The following is a 12,682-nucleotide window of genomic DNA, read 5'->3' on the forward strand; positions in this document are numbered from 1 at the left end:
GAAGGAAATAAAAATTAATAAAGATCAGGGAGGAAATAAATCAAAATTAAAAAACAATAGAAAACAAAAATCAATAAAACTAAGAGCTGACTCTTTGAAAGGGTAAGCAAGATTGACAAACCTCTGGCCAGGCTCAGCAAGAAGGAAACAGAACTCAAATAAATAAAATAAAATATGAAAAAGGATAAATCTCAACTGATACCACAGAAATCAAAACATTAAAAAGCCATAGGAGAATATGATTAACTGACAATATGCCAAAACATGCCATCAAATTTGATAAAAATAGAAGAAATAGACAACTTTCTAAAAACATACAACCCACCAAAATTAAATCAAGAAAAATAGATAATTTGAATAGACCAATTACTAAAAGTGAAACCTATGACTTAAAAGAAAAACTCCCTACAAACAGAAGTCTGGAACCAGATAGCTTCATGGTGAATTTTACCAAACATACAAAAAAGAAACCTAGACTCATCCTTTTCAAACTCTTCCAAAAGATTAAAGAGGAGAGAATATTCCCAAAGACATTCTATGAAGCCACCAACAGCCTGATACCAAAACCAGGCAAAGATATTGCCAAATAAAAAATTATGGGCCTATATCTTTGATGAATATAGATGCAAAAACTCTCAACAAAATATTAGTAAACCAAATCCAACAACACATTAAAAAAATCATACACCATGACCAAGTAAGATTCATCCCAAGTTCACGAGGACGGCTCAACATAGACAAATCAGTCAATGTAACACACCACAGCAACAAAAGTCAAAAACACAATGTCATCTTAGAAGATGCAGAAAAAGCATTCGACAAAATTCAACATCCATTCATGATAAAGACTCTTACCAAAGTGGGTGTAGAGGGAACATATCTTAACATATGAAAGCCATTTATGACAAACCCACATCCAATATGATACTCAATGCTAAAAGCCTTCCCACTAAAATCTGGGACAAAGGATGCGCACTATCACCACTTCTATTCAAAACAGTGAGGCAATCAGACATAAAAAAGAAATAAAATGGTGCTCGCTTCGGCAGCACATATACTAAAATTGGAATGACACAGAGAAGATAAGCATGGCCCCTGTGCAAGGATGACATGCAAATTCGTGAAGTGTTCCATATTTTTTAAAAAGGAACACATCTGAGTCAGTTCTGATGAGGTGGATGAACCTAGAACCTATTATACAGAGTGAAGTGAGTCAGAAAGAGAAAGATAAATATTGTATTCTAATGCACATATACGGAATCTCGAAAAATGGTTCTCAAGACTTTACTTACAGGGCAGCAATGAGGAAACAGACAATCAAGAATAGACATATGAATAGAAACTAAAGAGACCATAGCAAAAATCAACAAAGCTAAAAGCTGGTTTTTTGAAAAAATAAACAAAATTGACAAACCATTAGCAAGACTCATTAAGAAACAAAGAGAGAAGAACCAAATTAACAAAATTAGAAATGAAAATGGAGAGATCACAACAGACAACACTGAAATACAAAGGATCATAAGAGACTACTACCAGCAGCTCTATGCCAATAAAATGGACAACTTGGATGAAATGGACAAATTCTTAGAAAAGTATAACTTTCCAAAACTGAACCAGGAAGAAATAGAAGATCTTAACAGACCCATCACAGGCAAGGAAATCGAAACTGTAATCAGAAATCTTCCAGCAAACAAAAGCCCAGGACCAGATGGCTTCACAGCTGAATTCTACCAAAAATTTAGAGAAGAGCTAACACCTATCTTACTCAAACTCTTCCAGAAAATTGCAGATGAAGGTAAACTTCCAAACTCATTCTATGAGGCCACCATCACCCTAATTCCAAAATCAGACAAAGATGCCACAAAAAAAGAAAACTACAGGCCAATATCACTGATGAACATAGATGCAAAAATCCTTAACAAAATTCTAGCAAACAGAATCCAACAACATATTAAAAAAATCATACACCACGACCAAGTGGGCTTTATCCCAGGAATGCAAGGATTCTTCAATATCCGCAAATCAATCAATGTAATACACCACATTAACAAATTGAAAGATAAAAACCATATGATTATCTCAATAGATGCAGAGAAAGCCTTTGACAAAATTCAACACTCATTTATGATTAAAACTCTCCAAAAAGCAGGAATAGAAGGAACATACCTCAACATAATAAAAGCTATATATGACAAACCCACAGCAAGCATCACCCTCAATGGTGAAAAATTGAAGGCATTTCCCCTGAAATCAGGAACAAGACAAGGGTGCCCACTCTCACCACTACTGTTCAACATAGTGTTGGAAGTTTTGGCCACAGCAATCAGAGCAGAAAAAGAAGTAAAAGGAATCCAGATAGGAAAAGAAGAAGTGAAACTCTCACTCTTTGCAGATGACATGATCCTCTATATAGAAAACCCTAAAGACTCTACCAGAAAATTACTAGAACTAATCAATGAATATAGTAAAGTTGCAGGATATAAAATTAACACACAGAAATCCCTTGCATTCCTATATACTAACAATGAAAAAACAGAAAGAGAAATTAAGGAAACAATACCATTCACCATTGCAACAAAAAGAATAAAATACTTAGGAGTATATCTACCTAAAGAAACAAAAGACCTATACATAGAAAACTATAAAACACTGATGAAAGAAATCAAAGAGGACACAAACAGATGGAGAAACATACCGTGTTCATGGATTGGAAGAATCAATATTGTCAAAATGGCTATTCTACCCAAAGCAATCTATAGATTCAATGCAATCCCTATCAAGCTACCAACGGTATTTTTCACAGAACTAGACCAAAGAATTTCACAATTTGTATGGAAATACAAAAAACCTCGAATAGCCAAAATAATCTTGAGAAAGAAGAATGGAACTGGAGGAATCAACCTGCCTGACTTCAGACTCTACTACAAAGCCACAGTCATCAAGACAGTGTGGTACTGGCACAAAGACAGAAATATAGATCAATGGAACAGAATAGAAAGCCCAGAGATAAATCCACGAACCTATGGACACCTTATCTTTGACAAAGGAGGCAAGGATATACAATGGAAAAAAGACAACCTCTTTAACAAGTGGTGCTGGGAAAACTGGTCAACCACTTGTAAAAGAATGAAACTAGAACACTTTCTAACACCATACACAAAAATAAACTCAAAATGGATTAAAGATCTAAATGTAAGACCAGAAACTATAAAACTCCTAGAGGAGAACATAGGCAAAACACTCTCCGACATAAATCACAGCAAGATCCTCTATGACCCACCTCCCAGAATATTGGAAATAAAAGCAAAACTAAACAAATGGGACCTAATGAAACTTAAAAGCTTTTGCACTACAAAGGAAACTATAAGTGAGGTGAAAAGACAGCCGTCAGATTGGGAGAAAATAATAGCAAATGAAGAAACAGACAAAGGATTAATCTCAAAAATATACAAGCAACTCCTGCAGCTCAATTCCAGAAAAATAAATGGCCCAATCAAAAAATGGGCCAAAGATCTAAACAGACATTTCTCCAAAGAAGACATACAGATGGCTAACAAACACATGAAAAGGTGCTCAACATCACTCATTATTAGAGAAATGCAAATCAAAACCACAATGAGGTACCATTACACGCCAGTCAGGATGGCTGCTATCCAAAAGTCTACAAGCAATAAATGCTGGAGAGGGTGTGGAGAAAAGGGAACCCTCTTACACTGTTGGTGGGAATGCAAACTAGTACAGCCGCTATGGAAAACAGTGTGGAGATTCCTTAAAAAACTGGAAATAGAACTGCCATATGACCCAGCAATACCACTTCTGGGCATACACACTGAGGAAACCAGATCTGAAAGAGACACGTGCACCCCAATGTTCATCGCAGCACTGTTTATAATAGCCAGGACATGGAAGCAACCTAGATGCCCATCAGCAGATGAATGGATAAGGAAGCTGTGGTACATATACACCATGGAATATTACTCAGCCGTCAAAAAGAATTCATTTGAACCAGTCCTAATGAGATGGATGAAACTGGAGCCCCTTATACAGAGTGAAGTAAGCCACAAAGATAAAGAACATTACAGCATACTAACACATATATATGGAATTTAGAAAGATGGTAATGATAACCCTATATGCAAAACAGAAAAAGAGACACAGAAATACAGAACAGACTTTTGAACTCTGTGGGAGAAGGTGAGGGTGGGATGTTTCAAAAGAACAGCATGTATACTATCTATGGTGAAACAGATCACCAGCCCAGGTGGGATGCATGAGACAAGTGCTCGGGCCTGGTACACTGGGAAGACCCAGAGGAATCAGGTGGAGAGGGAGGTGGGAGGGGGGATCGGGATGGGGAATAAGTGTAAATCTATGGCTGATTCATATCAATGTATGACAAAACCCACTGAAATGTTGTGAAGTAATTAGCCTCCAACTAATAAAAAAATTAAAAAAAAAAAAAAAGAATAGACATATGGACATGGGGAGAGGGGAGGAAAGTGTGAGATATATGGAGAGAGAAACATGGAAACTTATATTACCATATGTAAAATAGATAGCCAACTGGAATTTGCTGTATGGTTCAGGAAACTCAAATAGGGACTCTGTATCAACCTAGAGGGGTGGGATGGGGAGGGAGATTCAAAAGAGAGGGGATATAATGTCTATCTATGGCTGATTCATGTTGAGGTCTGACAGAAAACAACAAAATTCTGTAAAGCAATTATCCTTCAATAAAAAAAATTTTTTTAATGTATTCAAATTGAAAGAGAAGAAGTAAAACTGTCACTATAGGCAGATGACATGATACTATATATAGAAAATCGTAAGGACTCCACATACCAACTACTAGATCTACTAATAAACTACTACTACTACTACTAAACTACAAACTACTAATAAATTAACTCAGCAACATTCAGAAATTGGTCGCATTTCTTAACACTAACTAAAGAAATATCAGAAGGGGAATGTCAACAAATAGCCCCTCTTAAAATGGCACCTTTACCTACTGCTGCCGCCAACCTCTCTACCGCAGCAGATGCAGACAAAAATCTCTGGAGATGTCATTGCTGCCAAAATCCTGGCTCTCTATGTACAGAAATACGGTGACAGAGTTATGAAGGAGAAGGAAAGAGTGGCTTTATTTCTTTGCCAGGAAAAGGAAGAACAAAGTAGGCTAGCAACTCAAGAACTGTGCAACCCCCACTTCCAGTCCCTGGAATAGAGAGAGGCTATTTAGTCAGGCATTTTATACAGTTCATGAGGTTCTCATGGCAAGTATACTGGGGTGGTTTACCATTCCCTCCTTCAGAGGATCACGTTTTGTCAGAATTCTCTGCTATGACCCGTTTGTCTTGGATGGCCCGGCACGGCATGGCTCATAGCTTCATTGAGTTATGCAAGCCCCTTCACCACAACAAGGCATCAATGCAATGGACGTGAACTTGGGCAAACTCCCAAGAGATGGTGAGGGACAGGGAGGCCTGGTGTGCTGCAGTCCTTGGGGTTGCAAAGAGTCCAACTGAGTGACTGAACAACAACAGTAACATATAGTTAGGCAGGGGTATGTGATAAGGATCAAGGAAGTACCAGTCTTGCATTCTTCTTTCTTCTGCAAAATTTCAATGGGGTGGGTGGGTTTGCTAACAAGATTAGGGTGTGTGTAGGGTTTTAGGTGGTGGGGGTCTCCGAGTTTCTCTGATCCCTTTAATCTTGACTCTGGCAGTTTTGTGGCCCCTTGATTAGCAACTGTTTGAATCTGCTCTTTGGAATTCTAAGAAGGTCTTGGAGGCTGGAGTCTTGCCTATAGGAAATGAGGGACAAAAAGGCCCTCATGTCCAGGAGGCCCACAGGGCCTTGCTCCACATCATTATCAGGTCACTGTCATTGCTGCTGTACAAACTACACTTCAGTTTTCTCTTTTAAAATTAAGTGTCATCTTGGACTTCCCTGGTGGTCCAGTGGTTAAGAATCCACCTGCCAATGCAGGGGACATGGTTCGATCTCTGGTCCAGGAAGATCCCACATGTCACAGGGCAACAAAGCCCAACAAAGCCACAACTACTGAGCCCACATTCTAAAGTCCTCGAGTAGCAACTATGGAGCCCACACACCACAACTACTGAAGCCTGGGAACCCTAGAGCCCATGCTGCACAACAAGAGAAGCCACTGCAATGACAAGCCTGCACACCACAACTAGAGTGTAGCCCTCACTTGCTGCAACTATAGAAAGCCCACGCACAGCGATGAGGACCAAACAGCCATAAAGAAAAATAAAATAACAAGCAAGCAAACAAAAAACCCCTAGGATTAAACCTGACCAAGGAACTGAAAAAATATATGCTGAGAACTATAAAACATTAAAAAAGGAAATTAAAGAGGATTCAAAGAAATGGAAAGCTATCCCATGCCCTTGGATTGGAATAATTCATACTGTTAAAATGGCGATGCTACACAAAGCAATCAACAGATTTAATGCAATCCTTATTGATTACCCATAACATTTTTCACAGAACTAGAACAAATAATCCAAAATTTTGCATGGAACCATAAAAGATCCAGAATTGCCAAAGCATTCCTGAGGGAAAAAACATAACTCTCCCAAACTTCAGACAATAGAGTGTGATGTTGGCGTGAAGACAAACAGCCCAGAAATAACCCCACACACCTACAATAAATTAATCTTTGACAAAGGAAGCAAGAATATAAAATGGGAAAAAGGCTCTTCAGCAAGAGATTCTGGGAAATTTGGATAGCTGCATGTAAGTCAATGAGGTTAGAACATACCCTCACACCATACATAAAAATAAACTCAAAACTGCTTAAAGACTTAAACATAAGACATGGCACCATAAAAGTTTAGAATAGAGCATAGGCAAAATATTCTCTAAGATAAATCTTAAGTCAGTCTCTCAAAGCTGGAATAAAAAAATAAATAAATAAACCAATAGGACCTAATTCAAGCTTTTGCACAGCAAAGGAAACCATAAACAAAACAAAAAGACAATCTACATAATGGGAGAAAATATTTGCAAATGATGCAACCAACAAGGGTGTAATAGCTAAAGCATACAAATATCTCATACAACAACAACAAAAACAGCCTAATCAAAAAATGGGCAGAAGACCAATAGACATTTCTCCAAAGAAGACATACAGATGGCCAAGAGGCACATGAAAAGATGCTCAACATCACTAATTATTTAAAAATGCAAATCAAAACTACAATGAGGTACCACTTCATGCCAGTCAGAATGCCCATCATTAAAAACTCTACAAATAACAAATGCTGGAGAGGGTGTGGCGAAAAGGGAACCCTCCTACACTGTTGATAGCAATGTAAATAGGTGCAGCCACTACTGCACCTGAGGTTCCTCAGAAAACTAAATGGAGCTACCATATGATCCAGCAATCCCATTCCCGGACATTCATCCAGAGAAAACCATAATTAGAAAAATGCATGCATGTTTATGCTTATGTTCATAGAAGCACTATTTACAAAAACCAAGACATGGAAAGAAACTAAATGTTCATCAACAGGTGAATGGATGAAGATGTGGTACATATTGTCCAGTTGCTCAGTCACGTCTGACTCTTTGCAACCCCATGGACTGCAGCATACCAGGCTTTCCTGCACATATATACAATGGAATACTATTTAGCCATAAAAAATGAAATAATGCCATGGATGCCATTTGCAGTGACATAGACAACTAGAGATTATCATACTAAATGATGAAAATCAGAAAGAGAAAGACAAATACTGAAACAAGGGTAAGGGGGCAAGGCACAATCTTTGAAAGAATGAGACAGCCCGAGGACATAACACAAACTGATTGGAATCAAATGGATCCAAGACTATCAACTGACTAGACCTGAAAATCTCTCTCTCTTTCCCCAAGATAGTTAGAATAATCCGCTCATGCATTAGCCTAGGAAATTACCCAGCCCATAAAAGCTAACCACACCACATTTTGAGGCCACACTTGCTCTCTGTGATGGCCTGCTCTCAGACTGTGGAGTATGTTTCTCTCTGAAAAAATTCACATTTTTACCTATCACTTTGTCTTTTACTGAATTCTTTCTGCAATGAGACATCAAGAACCCGAGCAACATTTTGTCCTGAAACCAGGTCTGTGATCTCAGTTGGAAAACCATGCCTTTGGGCTGGGTTTGAGTCCCAGCTATGTGGATTCAAGTTCCAAACTGGGTTTTGGCTGGGTTTTAGCCCCTGCCATGTAGGTTTGATGCTGAGCAGGGCCCTGTGGGGCTCCTGGGCATGGAGGCCTACGATTCCCTATCCTTGTAGCAGGACTCTGGCCTCCATGACTTTCTGTGAGTACCAAGGGCAGAATAGTTGCTAATCAAAGGAGAAGCAGCAACAAAACCACCTGAGGCAGGCAGTCAGTTCAGTTCCTCAGTTCTGTCCAACTCTTTGCGACTCCATGGCAGCAGGAGAGGTTTCGCTGTCCATCACCAACTCCCGAAGCTTGCTCAAATTCATGTCCACTGGGTTGGTAATGCCATCCAACCATCTCATCCTCTGTCGTCCCCTTCTGCTGCTGCCTTCAATCTTCCCAGCATCAGGGTCTTTTCCAGTGAGTCAGTTCTTCATATCAGGTGGCCAAAGTATTGGAGTTTTAGCTTCACCATCAGTCCTTCCAATGAATATTCTGGACTGATTTCCTTTATGATAGACTGGTTGGATTTCCCTGCAGTCCAAGGGACTCTCAAGAGTCTTCTCAAACACCACAGCTCAAAAGCATCAATTCTCCAACACTTAGCTTTCTTTGTGGTCCAACTCACATCCATATATGACTACCGGAAAAGCCATAGCTTTGACTAGATGGACCTTTGTTGGCAAAGTAATGTCTCTGCTTTTTAATATGCTGTCTAGGCTAGTCATAGCTTTTCTTCCGAGGAGCAAGCATCATTTCATTTCATGGCTGCAGTCACCATCTGCCATGATTTTGGAGCCCAAGAAAATAAAGTCTGTCACTGTTTCCCCATCTATTTGCCATGAAGTGGTGGACCAGATGCCACCATCTTAGTCTTTTGAATGTTAAGTTTTAAGCCAGTTTTTTCACAGTCCTCCTTCACTTTCATCAAGAGGCTCTTTAGCTCCTCTTCACTTTCTGCTGTAAGAGTGGTGTCATCTGTGTATCAGAGGTTATTGATATTCTTTCCAGCAATCTTGACTTCAACTTATGCTTCATCCAGCCCAGCATTTCACATGATGTACTCTGCATATAAGTTAAATAAGCAGGGTGACAATATACAGCCTTGATGTATTTCTTTCCCAGTTTGGAACCAGTCTGTTATTTAACTGTTGTCTTTTGATCTGCATACAGATTTTTCAGGAGGCAGGTACAGTGGTCTGGTATTCCCATCTCTTGAAGGATTTTCCACAGTTTGTTGTGATCCACACAGTCAGAGACTTTAGCATAGTCAATAAAGCAGAAGCAGATGTTCTTCTGGAATTCTTTTGATTTTTCTATGATTCAACAGATGTTGGCACTTTGATTTCTTGTTCCTCTGCCTTTGCTAAGTCAAGTTAGAACATCTGGAAGTTCTCGGTTCATGCACTGTTGAAGCTTCCCTTGGAGAAGTTTGGGCATTACTTTGCTAGCATGTGAAATGAGTGCAATTGTGCAGTAATTTGAACATGCCTTGGCATGGTCTTTCTTTGGGATTGGAATGAAAATTGACCTTTTCCAGTTCTGTGGCCACTGCTGAGTTTTCCAAATTTGCAGGCATATTGAGTGCAGTACTTTCACAGCATCATCTTTTAGGATTTGAAATAGCTCACCTGAAATTCCATCACCTCCACTAGCTTTGTTCGTAGTGATGCTTCCTAAGGTCCACTTGACTTCACATTCCAGGATGTCTGGCTTCAGGTGAGTGATCATACCGTTGTGATTATCTGGGTCATGAAGATGTTTTTTGTACAGTTCTTCTGTGTATTCTTGCCGCCTTTTCTTGCTATCTTCCATGTCTGTTAGGTCCATATCGTTTCTGTCTATTGTGTCCATCTTTGCATGAAATATTCCCTTGGTATCTCTGCATTGATCACTTACTATTCCAAAGAATAGCAAGGAAAGATATGAAAGCCTTCCTCAGTGATCAGCGCAAAGAAGTAGAGGAAAACAATAGAATGGGAGAGATTAGAGATTTCTTCGAGAAAATTAGAGATACCAATAGAGATAACAATACATGAATCTTGAACTTCCAAATGTTCAAGTTGAATTTAGAAAAGGCAGAGGAGCCAGAGATCAAATTGCCAACATCTACTGGATCATCAAAAAGGCAAGAGAGTTCCAGAAAAACATCTATTTCTGCTTTATTGACTATGCCAAAGCCTTTGACTGTGTGGATCACAATAAGCTGTGGAAAATTCTTAAAGAGATGGGAATACCAGAATACCTGACCTGCCTCTTGAGATATCTGCATGCAGGTTAGGAAGCAACAGTTAGAACTGGACATGGAACAACAGACTGGTTCCAAATAGGAAAAGGAGTACGTCAAGGCTGCATGTTGTCACCCTGCTTATTTAACTTATATGCAGAGTCCATCATGAAAAACGCTGGGCTGGATGAGCACAAGCTGGAATCAAGATCGCCAAGAGAAATATCAATAACCTCAGATATGCATATGACTCCACCCTTATGGCAGGAAGTGAAGAACTAAAGAGCCTCTTGATGAAGGTGAAAGAGGAGGGTGAAAATGCTGACTTGAACTCAACATTCAAAAAACAAAGATATGGCATTCTGTCCTATCACTTAATGGAAAATAGATGAGGAAATGATGGAAACAGTGGCAGATTTCATTTTCTTGAGCTTCAAAATCGCTGCAGATGGTGACTGCAGCCATGAAATGAAAAGACACTTATTCCTTGAAAGAAAAGCTATGACAAACCTAGACAGCATATTAAAAAGCAGAGACATCACTTTGTCGACAAAGGTCCATATAATCATAACTATGGTTTTTCCAGTAGTCATGGATGGATGTAAGAGTTGGACCATAAAGAATGCTGAGCACTGAATATCTGATGCTTTCAATCTGTGATGCTGCAGAAAACTCTTGAATGTTCTTTGGACTGCATGGAGATCCAAACAGTCCATCCTAATGGAAATGAGTCCTGAATGTTCATTGGCAGGACTGTTGCTGAAGTTAAAGCTCCAATATTTTGACCACCTGATGCAAAGAATTGACTCCCTAGAAAAAACCCTGATGATGGGAAAGATTGAGGGCAGGAGGAGCAGGGGGTGACAGAGGATGAGATTGTTGGATGGCATTGCTAACTCGATGGACATGAGTTTAAGCCAAGTCCAGGACATAATGAAGGATAGGGAGGCCTTGTTGTGCTGCAGTCCACGGGGTCACAAAAAGTCAGATACAACTGAGTGACTGAACAACAACAAATGTAAGAGCACTTAAACAGATAAACAAATATTAACAGATCAAATGGGAGAAATGAACAGCAATACAATAACATTAGGGGACTTTAATACTCTACATGGATAGGTCATCCAAACAGGAAAACAGTACATTAACATTGCCTTAAATGTCACATTAGACATGTTAATAGACATTTAGGATATTCCATCTAAAAGCAACAGAAAACTCATTTTCCTTGAGCACACATGGAACATTCCCTAGGACAGATCAGTTCAGTTCAACTGATTCGTGTCCAACTCTTTGTGGACACAGACTGCAGTACGCCAGGCTTCCCTGTCCATCAGTAACTCTCGGACCTTGCTCAAACTCATTTCCATCGAGTCCATGATGCCATCCAACGATCTCATCCTCTGTCATCCCCTTCTCCTCCCACCTTCAATCTTTCCCAGTATCAGGGTCTTTTCCAATGAGTCAGTTCTTCGCATCAGGTGGCCAAAGTATTAGAGTTTCAGCTTCAGCATCAGTCTTTCCAATGAACATTCAGGACTGATTTCCTTTAAGATGGACTGGTTGGATCTCCTTGCAGTCCAAGGGACTCTCAAGAGTCTTCTCCAACACCATAGTTCAAAAGCATCAATTCTTTGGCACTCAACTTTCTTTATAGTCCAACTCTCATATCCATACATGATGACTGGAAAGACCATACCTTTGACTAGACAGACCTTTGTTGGCAAAGTAATGTAGGCTCTAAAACAAATCACAATAAATTTAGAAGACTGAAATCATATCAAGCATCTTTTTCAACCACAATGGCATGCAGCTAAATATCACTTGTAAGAAGAAAACTAAAAAAAATCACAAATATGCAGAGATAAAACATGCTACCAAACAAATGGGTAAAAGAACAAAAAATCAAAAAATACCTTGAATGAAATAAAAACAGAAGTGCAACATACCAAAATTTAACGGATGTAGTAAAAGCAGTTCTAAGAGGAAACTCATAGTGATAAGTGCCTAAATTAAAAAACAAAATAGGTCTCAAATAAACAACCTAATTTGACACCTCAAGAAGCTAAAAAAGAACAAATGAAGCTCAAAGTCAGTAGAAGGAAAGAAATAATGTAGATCAGATCAATGAAATGAGACTAAAAGACAACAGAAAAAAATCAAGGAAACTAAGAGCTGTATTTTTTAAAGATAAAAAAAAATTGACAAATATTCAAGTAGACTCACCAAGAGAAAAAGCGAAAGGACTCAGAATCAGAAATGAAAGAGAAACTA

At 39.0% G+C, this 12,682-nt stretch overlaps 1 non-coding gene across 1 annotated transcript; it reads left to right on the forward strand.

The window, feature by feature from the left end:
- Nucleotides 1-1,033: 1,033 nt before the first annotated feature.
- Nucleotides 1,034-1,140, forward strand: LOC122705959. The gene has a single exon (XR_006344228.1). It is a non-coding gene; the product is annotated as a U6 spliceosomal RNA (small nuclear RNA).
- The last annotated feature ends 11,542 nt before the right edge of the window (nucleotides 1,141-12,682 follow it).

The sequence above is a fragment of the Cervus elaphus genome, chromosome 12 (genome assembly GCF_910594005.1).
Source record: "Cervus elaphus chromosome 12, mCerEla1.1, whole genome shotgun sequence".
Lineage (NCBI taxonomy): Eukaryota > Metazoa > Chordata > Mammalia > Artiodactyla > Cervidae > Cervus > Cervus elaphus.